Source organism: Ambystoma mexicanum, chromosome 7q (assembly GCF_040938575.1).
Source record: "Ambystoma mexicanum isolate Mex_15411 chromosome 7q, UKY_AmexF1_1, whole genome shotgun sequence".
In the NCBI taxonomy this organism is placed as follows: domain Eukaryota; kingdom Metazoa; phylum Chordata; class Amphibia; order Caudata; family Ambystomatidae; genus Ambystoma; species Ambystoma mexicanum.
Genome location: NC_090941.1, coordinates 743279341 through 743291781, shown reverse-complemented (window position 1 = coordinate 743291781; position 12441 = coordinate 743279341).

Here is a 12441-nt window from a genome sequence, read left to right as displayed (position 1 = left end):
CATGACAATGTCAGAGTTTGATGGAAATGCATGATCCAGAATGCACTAGGAAATGGAACTAAGAGCCAACTACAGGTACCACCATGCACAGGGAAACCATAACTATAGAGACACACACAGCCTAGTTTTCCTGTGCTTGATGACAGCGCAACACTGCCAGGCAGTGAAGGCATGAACGCTGCAACCCATGAATGTCATTTTCCAATAGCAGGAGCACCATCACAAAGTTCACAAGATTACCAGTATGTTTATCAGAGCACATGCATGACAGCCCAGCACTGGACATCCACAGACAACGTGTTCATTGCCAATCATGTTACAGTGGATGCCTGTTACCTCAGTTTGGTCAGTGATTAGTGAAATTGGGGATTACCCAAGGGACATTAACGAAGAGGTATTATATAATATAGGGATGGACAACTAATGATTTAAAATGTGCTATAAGTAGAGTAGCAGATATGCTAACAACCCCGTCATGACCAATTCTCACACTTGTCTATATTTCTGTTACTAACACCTGTCCCCATTGTCTTTGCAGGTGATTCTGGCTAGCCCAACTCCTGTGGATGATGACACCTGTCCGGAACCCATTGCACAGCACAATGAAGCACAAATCAGGGGACCAGGCTCTGCATAGAGCATATGAAACAGGTGGTGGTGCCGGAAACACGGGAGCAACTGAAGAACAAGGCAAAGGGTATTACATCAAAAATTCATTTTATTTTGTTATAGATTGTAAAAAAGTATTTAATTAATTCATTTTGTAAAACATATCCTATATAACATACATTCATACATTCATTCATACTAATACAGCTCTAAGAATAGTACATTTACATTTTTTAAAGGGAAATGTGAAGAAAGTGCAACAACTGTTCCATTGTTAGGATAAAAATTACACTTTCTAAAAAAAAAAAATTAATGGGATCAAAAGCAAACAGATACAAATTCTGTGTAATGGAAATGTCAACAACACTTCCAGTGTTCAATTATAATGGTTCATTCCAGACAAAAGTTATCGACTATTAGTGCCCAGACTATTGATGCCAAGATAAATAAGTCTTCTTAGTCAAATAGGCTTCTTAATACATAGTTTCGACTTGGATAGTTATCTATGTCTTCATCAGGAGAGGGATGGACCTAACAACATTTCTAAAAAGAGAAAACAATGGTACAATTAAAATTGGATGTTAAAAAACCTTAATTCACTCAGTTGCTCTCTGTGAATACCAATAGTCCAAATATGGGGAGAGGACAAATTAAGTCATACTCTAAAACCAACCCAAAATTTGACTAAATGGAGAGGGTTAACTCCAATTCATTTAAATGTTGCCCACTAAGGGGCATTGCATATCTCAAAAGGCCTCAAGTACCTCCCTTTCTCTACAAAAGGATAGAGAATTCAATGCATCAGGAAAGAGAAAATCATTTCACATTGATGGGACACTATAATTTCGTGTCAATATATTTTCCCTAGTTTAACACCCCGCTCCCCCCATGTCTCCATTTGGAATTCCATTCAACAATCAACTAAAGTAATACCTGAAAACCATACACCGGATGGTAAATTGGTCTTGTCTTGACCAGCTTCTCCTCTGTATTAGAGATGCTGGGTCAAATACAGGTAGTCCTCGTTATAAAGCACACTCCAGGAAATTTGTAAACATCAAACATCCCTGAAACGCCGAACAACAAAAGAACAGTACTTCTGTCACCACTGTATTACAATCCTACTTTAAGAGTATTTGATATAAGGCAAATGAGCACCACAAAAGGTATGCCAGCGTAATTACCTCAAAAAAGGGATAAATCTCCTTGACTTTGTATAGATGAAATGTCGGCACCATCTGTCTCTTATCGAGGCCGACTTCGTAGAAATGAAAGAGGGATAGACAGAAAACTGTGACCGCCGTAACGTCCCCACTGTGTCGCAGTGCGATCTCTGCAAGCGACGCAGCTTCTAAACGCGAAAAACAAAATCAAACATATCAATGCTACGCTGAGGCTGTAGAGAAATGCAATCCAATGTGTGCTCTTCAATTGGAAAACAATTGGAAAACAAGAGAGAAGACCACCCTTCTTACTCAATATATGGGGCATAACACTCCCAAACGTCTTCTGTGCAAGCAATTCGAAGATTAAATGAGGTCGCTGTAATATCCCTTCTGTCAAGCAGTTTCTACTCTGCATGCAGCACTGCTTCTAAAAAAGAAGCGAAATGAAAAGTGTTACGCCAATGTTACATGACAAATAGTACATGTCACGCTAAGGCTGCATGGGGAAGCACTCCAATATGTGCTTGATGATAGAGAAAAAGAAAAAGAGGAAGTTCAAAGCTAGTTTCCAAAACATATTTCAAAAAAGAAGGTTCAAAGCAAATTTCTAAAAAAACGCTTACCTCACGCAGAGTGACCGTCGCCCACGGAGAGTCCCAGCAGACTGAGGAGACCAAGCGGAAAGCGCTAGTCCCTCTTTTATGTCGAGGATGTTAGGGGCATAGGTACAAACAAAGGACCATTATCGTGTGTCCCCGGGTCACAGACACAGAAAAAGGACCAACGCCATATATGCACCTACCGAAGGAGAGTTGTTTCTAACGCTCGCGTGTTCTACCGCCGTATAAGTGATCTGGTGCCAAATTTTTACAGATAAATGGCAAATCAGTGTGCAAAAGAAGAAGAAGAATGTCAAGTGTCCTCATTTTGTATACTTCTTGTAGCCCGAATATAGGTGTTCTTCAAAACACATAATATGTGTAAAAATGAAATAAACTGTGCGTTGTCGCCAGGATCTAAGAGATACACTCAGTTTTGAAGTTTTAAAATTAGAAGACCAGACATCGTACTGGTAATACAAGGAGGAATGAAATCCAAATAACTTTATTTTAAATAAAATTGCTTTCAAAAAAATCCTTCTTAACTCCATTCCTCCTGTTGATTCAGGCCTACAGTGAGGCTATTAGTATGGTATATCCACCACTGTTCTCTTTGCGCAAGATGTGTAGCCACATTAGCCTGATCTGTGCCACATACTCTTTCTACAGCCCACCATTGCAGATCTTCTGGGCTGGGCTGGGTTTGGAGGTTCCCACCATTGTTTGTTGATTTCTGCATAGAGCATACCTTTGGACTGCTGAAGAGGCCATTCTGGTTTCTCCAGCAGACAGGCGGTGCACTAATGTACAAGCCAGAGAAGGTGGACAAAAGCTTTATTTTTAAAAATTCTTTTATTTATGCAATGTTTGATGTAAACCTTACAAAAACATACACATTCAATCTTCATACAAATAAAATCATTTCACATTATTACACCATAAACGATTTCATAATGCTAACACATCCAACAATAATACTAACATTCCTCAATAAAATAAATAATAAAAAAAAAGATACAATATCAAAATAATGAATCAACAGGAGGGTACAAAAACCAGTATCCCATACTTGTATCTACCATATCCAAATCAAGTAGAAAAAGGCGCAGCACAAATCCATTATCAGGGATTTTCAATCTGCCTCATCATCTCTTTCAGATATAGAAAGCCCTCACAGTATACACAGTTGACCACACACAATATGTATTGCTCCAAAACTACTCAGAAGTGATAAAGTGCAGCTTGTTTTTATCTAGGGCATACACCTTCTATATCTCAGTCAGTGATGGACAACCATTAAGTACATATTGCATAGTTTCTATGTTTAATTTACACAATCTACATATTCTTTCTTCATGAAGGACCTTCCTCCTTCTACTCAGATGTTGATTAGAGGGGAGGATATCAAATCTAAGATAGGTAATAAAACGCCTTAATTGAGCATTAACTGGCTTGCTCAAGTAAAGACATGGCAGATTGGGGGTAAAGCTCTGACCTGCATATTTATAATACATTTGTTCTCTCCATAATATAGTTAGGCTTAAATCGGCATCCCAAACCGCTGTTTTGTTTTTTAAAGTCTGAACTGCTTGCGCATAGTCTAAAAGTTCCATGGGGGTCATACCAATCGCAGCCAGATGAACATAAGTGGTATTCTGGAGACTGGCCATAAAACCGTTTGATGCCCTCAAGGTGGATTTAGCGACCAGGTTTAAGAGAGAGTCCAAGCTTGCAGTCGATATGGTACGCCAGAGTTTACACCTGGATATTAGCCATAGGGAGCGCAACGATTGGACCCCCAATTCTAGCCTCCCAGGATTGATCTTAGTATTCGTCCCTGAAATATTTCTAACCAGGAGCTCTTTTCTTCTGACAAGGAGAAGGTTCCATATAATATCCCAGGTACAACGAAGTTGCGATATATCAACACCATACCCTCCGGATTCCCTCCTCCATGCTTGATAATATATTTTTTTGTCGCTAGCCACTTACTCATGATCTTTGTAAAGAAGAAGTCATGATAATACCTAGTGCAAGGAAGAGGTTTAATAGGAAAGTCTAGATAAAGATAATTGGTCATCTCCTTAATTAGAGAGGAATCAAATCTGCAAGAAAAAACCCTTACATTTTGTGCCTGGCCTAATTTGCATAATTTTACTTTTGCTAAGGTTTATAATTAAGTCATTTTGACTGACATATAACCTTAAAGTAGCAAACCAATCTGTGTCTGGTCCATAAGGATAGTATCATCCTCATAGTTAAGCAGGGGAATGCATTTGCCACAGATGGAGGGCGGGACATTTCGAACGCTATAAATAGCTTGTGCCATATCTGAAGTTTATAAATTAAAGAATATAGGGGCAAGCGTGGAGCCTTGTTTTAACCTAGTTTCGTCTTATCAGAGGGAGTCAAAAGGCCCTTGCGGTTTACCCAAATTCCAATTAAAGTATCAGTATATAAGGACTGTAGATGATGTAACAATTGTGGATCAATACTCCATTCCTTCAATTTTCTCCAAAGGCGGGCACGATCAACCGCATTGAAAGCCTTCAAAAAATCTATAAAGCAGATATCTAGAAGTTTATTATCACTTACAGCTATCGAGATCAGGCTTAGAATGGTACCGATATTATGGGAGGTCGAATAATTTCTACGAAAGGCAGTTTGGCATCTGTGTAGCAATTGTTTAGATTCAACACAATGATTTAATTTTTTTAGCAAAATGGATGCAAAGATTTTAGAGCTACAATCCAACATGGAAAGTAATCTATAGTTAGACGGGTCATTATTCATAGCTTTTTTTATAGACCGCAATCAACTAGGGGGAATAACACCAGACCTCCAGATGTCAGCAAACCACTGACAGAGTATCTGTGCCAACAGCTCCGGATTGGCTCGAAGAACTACATTAGCCAACCCATCAGGGCTAGGGGGCTAATTATTTTATATGTAATAAGACATCCAATTGATCAAAGTCATGGGTTCCATTATTTATATAACTCAGGGTAGCAACACTCGAGGGCCAAGAGGGTACTTTGTAATAAAATTCACTAATAAATGATACCCAATATTGCATGGATACTGAGACCTCATCACACTTCGTCCACTCATTTGATGCAGTCCCAATAAATGACCAAAACTTCTTATTATCATTGGTCCTAAGTAGCTGAAGTAAAAACAACCAATTAGCATTGGATAAAGTGCACTTATGCATTCTCAGCCAATTTTCATATTTAGTCGCCATGCGAGACAACTCAGAGAGTTTCTCCCGGTCAGTCAGACCACCATTTCTATTTATATCACTTCTTAGTCTTCGATACTCTCTTTTCTTATCTTGTATTGCCGAATCATAAATCCCATTAGAGGCGCAGGTCCCAACCTGAACTACCGATACAATGTTAAATGGTTAGCCAAACTCTGTAAAAAGCTTGACATATCCCACTGGTTCTTCATTAACCAATTTGTTAGCATATGGCCATGAGCAGACAAAAATCTAGATATCCTACCAACTGTAACTTCAGCCTAAACAAGGCGATTCTGTTGAGGGTTAACCATGGGATTGGAGACCACATATGGTAGTCTAATGCCGTTGGACAGAGTGGTAGACCAAGATAATGCGGCATGATCACTACACTTATTAAAGTTAATATTCAATGACCCACATTAATCCCCAAGCTGGCGGTCCATAAGGACGTAATCCAAGCAGGAGGAAGAAAAGTTATTAGTCCAAGTCGATTGCGGTTTTGCACCACTGACATCCTTGCAATTTAAACACACTAAATCATACATTTTGATGAGACTCCCCCGCTTTACACAACAAGTGGAGTCAGTTCCCATACAACCCAGGACTTTCTTAGAACTCACATAGGAGTCCCTAATAAAAAGATATTCACAGAGCCGGGGTGTGTTGAAATCCCTGGCAATCATAAATTGACCTTTGGGACATTTCTCCTCCCATACAGTGATCATATATTAAATGTCATGGAAAAAAGCTCTGTCTAGGTTAGAACCTAACAAAGGCATATATACATTTAAAATCAGGGTAGAGTGAAGTGTGTTTCCCGGGAGGGTAATAGTGGCTGGAAGTATGTGTTGGTTACCCAGATCTTGTAAAAAGGGTTTAATATCTAGGTGACACCTAGGACCAATTGCAAGGCCACACTTGGGCCTACCTCTCGCCAATTGTGTTGCCACTCTACTAATAGTTTGAAAACCATCCAGCTGAAGAGGGAAAATGTGCCAAGTCTCCTGTAGGATAAAGATAACACATATTTTTAAATAATCTGTACCCGAGCCATACTTTAAAAAGGAGCCATTGCCTCTGGTGTTCCAGCCCAACCATTTAATGGTTTTTTGTTCACGGATGATTCAATTACTACACAATTTCAAAGTATGCAGTGAACTATATTTCCAAGCCCCGGTGGACGGTGGTCAGTCAAAAGGTCGAAAAAAAAATCTCGACTGTCAATAATCTCGAAACAAAAATCTCGAAAAAAAGGTCGAATTTATTATTTATTAATTTATATGTATTTTTGGGGTCAGGTAAGTAAAAAAGGGGGTAAAATAAAAACAAAATGAAAAAAGGGGGGTTGGGGGTGGAACCCCCTCATTTCGAAAAAAAAACGTATTGGAAAAAAAATTTGACTTTTTTTTTTTCGAGATTTTTTTTCGAGATTTTTTTTCAATCTTTTACCTAGAAACCCCATTGGACATGGTTCCGGATGAGTAATTGCAGATATAAGGCTTGCTCTTTCAGTGCCCTCCACCCCTGATAATTTTACTTGCAACGCAGATTCCTCTTTCTGTTGAGATACCACTTTCCTACACACAGTGAGTTCAAACCCTGAAGGGTAAAGTTCCACTGTACAGGAGCATAACAGGGCTACTACTACTGGGGAAATAAATTCAATCAGAGCCCAGTTGTAGCAATCTCCTACTGTTGGAAGTTCAATGCAATTCATATCAGTTGAGCTGACGGCCGCCAGATTGGGAATCATAGACAAAAGTTTCATCAGATTGGTGCGATTTAGAAAGGGGCTGTTACACTTTGGATTGATTTCTGACAATGTAACCCACTTTCCCACTGGTAATAGCCCCAATTTCCATGATTTGGGGGCAGACACCACCGGTGACTGATCATGCTGGCACACTCCCAAACCAGCCACAGCCTGATCAAGTTGGATTCGGTTAGGGAGAAAATACCTCATTACTACACTAGATGATGCCAACTCCTTTTGTGGTAACTCGGTCTGTCTGTTGTAACCCCCAATACCCACTGAGTGGGTGGAGATTAACTTAATCTCAGATGTAAAACATGATGGGGACCTATGTGCTGACTGAAGGATGTCGCTGCCCGCAGATCTGATGTTCGCCTTAGGGACCATAGCATCCTTTCTTTGCCACCCATCCAAGGGGCCCTTTAAATGTACCTGTCTCACTTCACCATCCCCAAGACATTCTTCACAACCATACTGCCATCTCTTCCCCAAACCTGTTTTCCAGTGATGGCTTTCCCGGCAGACTTCTGATTGATTGTTTTTTTGCAAGTTTTATATCTTCGCTTAGGCAAGGGGGGTTAGGGGGAGTTTCTGAGCATTGATATTTCTGCGCAGATACCCTCCAATGCATCACCAACCGACTCTTCCGCAACACAGAGTGTATCTTGCTGGGGAGTTTTCTGAAACGGGGAAGACATCCCTCGATCTTTGGCTAGATTCTAGGGTCCTTGCTTTGAGCTATTTTTTCCCAGAGCAAAGGATAAGAGGATAAGTCAACCGCCAATGTAGGTCAACACGTTTCTCCATCCAACCTCCATTGTTCCAACTCTTGGGTAACAGAGGGGGTCTGTTCCTGTGATATTAACTCAGGAAAATTGATTAAAATCCCCTTCATAATTAATTGCTCTTTGCCCCAATTAGAGCAGAGCAGCAAGAGAAAGTCCAGCTTTGCTTCCATAAATGCTGTAGACGCTGCAGGCACAGCTTTTAAATACTGTGGTGTGTTCTGTACAGTAACATCCAGGGGGCTAGCAGGCTCCTCATCTTTGCTATCCCCCAGGTGTAGCCGAAAGATTTGAAGGCAAGTTGTTGTCAGAAGCAAAATCCACAGGTGCCATCGAGTTCCTGCGAATCACATGGCATAATTTCAAGAGGGAACCATTATTATTATTATTTTTTTTTAAATTATTAATTGTGCATAATCGTGTTACGATTTTTACAAGGTGTAGGCCGAGTAGTTGTGTATTTCCAGCGGACAGACAGATTGGCCGACATATGAAATTTCTGACGAGAGTTCTTATTTGAGAACGAGACAAAGTTTTTCGGTCAAGCGACAGTTGGAATAGAGTAGAAGTAAAGGCCTGAGGAGACATAAGGAGCTCAGACTGACAGGCTTGAAGAAAGTCTGATCTTTTTGAGAGCAATTTCAAACAGTTTAGCCGATGCAATGGTCCATTTTGTGTTTTCTCCCAACATTAGCCAGTTCCACCATACTGTTTCTTCGGCCATGGAAAGGTCCCCGCACAACGGGGTCAGATATGCTTCTCTTTCTTGTCTCAACTCTGGACAGTGTGTGAGCAGATGTCTTAGAGTTTCTGTTTGGTTTGACAACTCGCACAGTCTGCAATCCTTCGTGTTTGTCTGTAGTCTGATGGCTAAAATTTCACGAGTGGGGAGCAGGTTCAGATGTGCTCTCATGAAGGTTTTCATTAGTCGTTTGTCTGGAAATTTTTAACAGTAGGCCAGCTGAGTTTTTAGTTTGTTAAAGTTTGGAGGCAGATGTTTTACTAGTTAGTTAGCTTGTGCTTTCTCAGATGTTACAATCCAGTCTTGGCATTCCATTTTAAATGTTACTCTTTGCGGGTTAGTTTTGAGGTCGTCTTCAGTACAGGCTAGATTGTTTAACTTGGCCTTTTGATTCTCTGCCCAAGCGCTGGGGGTTTTACAATGCAGACTTTCAATCTCTTTGGCAATGATCTTGAATATTGGCAAGGTTTCCGACAGTAGGGTTTTTCTAAACACTGTAAGTGATTTCAATCCAGCACTCCAACTAAGTCAATGCCTAGTATGGGATGCCCTTATTTATATATTTTTATGTCAAAAGTTCTTTTAATTCTGGATGATGTACCCTTATATCGCCCCTCTCTTTGAATTCCCCCGGTCGCACTGAACCAAGAAATAGGTTTGTTTTTTAAATTAAAAGATTTATTTGAAGAATTGAACAATATATATATCACACTTTTATGAATATGAATAATATCTGAATATCACACTTATGAATATGAACAATGATCAGCAATGGGTAATATTAGAATATCAACAATCTCTTTAATCAATTAGGAGTAGCAATAGGAGGATTAATGTAGCAGAGAATTATTTGTGTGGTTCAAGGAAATGCAATGATAGAAAAGAATGCAACACAGAAAGAAACTTGATATGGATTCAACCAAAGACAATATAATCACTCTTTCCCCCGTTGTTACTCACTCCCCCCAATATGCAATATGAAGAGATGAATGAGGGCACATAGGTATCAGGAATACCAATCAACAATTGTAGTTTCAATCCCGATCCCCCCCCAGCAAGCTTAGAGAGAACAGTACTGATTTTAAAACAGGTCAATTGTTTTTAAAAGTAATATGAATTGAATGGGAAAAATGCCAAAAATGACTTTAATTCGCTAAATGGGATTCAGAACTAGTGAGAGTTGCTTTGGATTGGGTCAGGTCAACACTAGGAATGATTATAGAATGATTAGCAGATGAAAAACGGAATACAGAAGTTGAAAGCAAGAAATAGCTGTTTTACATGGAAGGAAATTTGGCCAAATGCAAATTCGCGGCAACTTTTCCGCGTGCGGGAAAAGCGATCACAGAAAAATTGAGTGCGTTTGAAAGCTGAGGATGTTAGCTTCAAAATGACATTTAAATTTTGGTTAAAAAGTTACAGAGGTTTTAGTCAAGGTAGATTTTTCTCAAAAGAGTCAAGATTTCAAAATGAAAGATGCGCTGTTGAAGATTTGGAACAAAGATTTCTTAACACTAAAGAGTCTATGGAGCTGCAAACTACACGACAGCCCAGCCACCTATCCAGAGGCGCCTGCGGATGCTTCTGTCTGCACGAAACGATTGCCTTTCTCCAGAAAATATATATTAGCGCCAAGATGATTATCACTACAATTATCAAGGATTATGTGGAGCAGAGAAGAATTTAGGATAGACAAAAGAGATTCAATAATGCAGTTATGGATAGGTTGGAATGGTTGGATTGGGTTACTTAATACTAAGAGGGTGGTTATGGACAGTTCTACACTAAATACTTACAACTATGGCTTTGGAATGGAATGGGCCCGTCAAAGATCTGGTCAAGGGTTTGGACTTCACTCGCCACCGGACAGGCTTCAGGGCACCTGGACTCTGCTCTCAACAAAGCACTCTGGTCTGCGCGCCCTCTGGACTGGGTCTGACGGGTTCTGGGTTACAGCTCTGATGGATTGATCTGGATCTTGGGTTCTAACAGGGTTCTTGGCCAAGAGCCAAACAGCTCAGACAGGCTGTTGAATGGATTAGGTTGGGCTCCGTGTCAGGAATACCCTGAGGAAGGCTCCCCATTATCCTACACGTAAGGTCACAAAGTTCCCACAACGGCAATACCATCGCAAAGCTTCAGCATCCACGTTACCATGGCGTCTTTGGCTACCGCTCCACAAACAACGCTATCGCGCTTCATGGGGGAGGAGTCACGCGCTCGAACGGCCACCCGTTAAACCACTTCCGGGGTGACCGCACTCCCCGCTTCTGATTGTTTCAATCTTAGCGCTAGCTGGTTTGCTCCAACTTTTGTTCTTGTTTTGTCCTTTTGTCATTGGCCCGTGTTCCTCTGATCTGCCCCACCTTGCTCCCAATCCTCCTAGTATCCTCGATCCTTCATTGAAAGCCTCCTGCAAATTTCCGACTCGGAACCCTACCTTACCTGTATCTGCCTGCTGATTTGGATACTTCACTGCTCACACGCTGCCGACTCGGAACGCCACCTTACCTGCTACTGCCTGCTGATTTGTCTCTTCGCTGCTCTCACATTGCCGACCCGGAACGCTACCTTACCTACAACTGCCTGCTGAATCTGTACTTCGCTGTTCGCACGTTACCAACTCAGAACGCCATCTGGACTTGCCCCGCCTCTCGAATTGGTTACCTCTGTGTCCGCACATTGACTCGGACTTCGTTTCTACACTGCAACAGGAAAATCCCACAACTGGTCATACGGTTGTCAAGCTTTCTGATACAGAAGCTGGAGAGAGCCTGCATTGCCCAATACTGTGCGCCTGGACTAGAGACTTCCACTTGGCGCTTAGTTCGTGAGGCATCCTCGGTTTGGCGGGACAGGTACGGACTAGAGACTGCCTATTGTACCATTTAGGCGTCCTCGTGCCGTCGGGTATAGGGTAGATTGGGTATTGCAGAGCTCCTCCATAACGTCTCATCAGAGAGCTGTTGGTAAGTGTCCAAACCCATTCAGTTAATGTCCTTTTGATGTATAGTCATGTTCTTTCCTAGCTAGTTCTAGTCCATGCGTTGATTGTATTTTGTTGTTACTCTTGTGAAGTTGCATCTCTGAAATTGTGTCTGAAGCCCAGCTCTTGAGTTCCATTCAGGGGTCTTCATCTGTCAGCCATCGGGTGTCCAAGGAACCAACCTTCGGCTCCTGCTTATTCATCTGCTGCAGCGACCCTGCCTTTCGGCTGATTTCTACCTTTGTAGTTTTCCTTTTGGAATACAAAGAGAGACGTTGGCATGGAGAATTCTACGGCTACACATCGTGAGTTCCCTGACTCCGGATTGGAAATCCTGATAACCCGTGGAAAAGGCCTGCTGAAAAGGGTTCAGCTTTTTGGATTGGGCCTCTGCTGCAGGGTTCTATTGTCTAGTTCTAGAGTCTGGATCTGGAGTCTGGTTCTGGAGTCTCGATATTCCTGCAGGGTGTTTCGCCAGTGGATCAGTTGATGAGTGGAAGAGTGTCTGTGGGTCCTCAACAGTCCCTATTTATCCATTTTCCAAAGTGGGTGGGGAG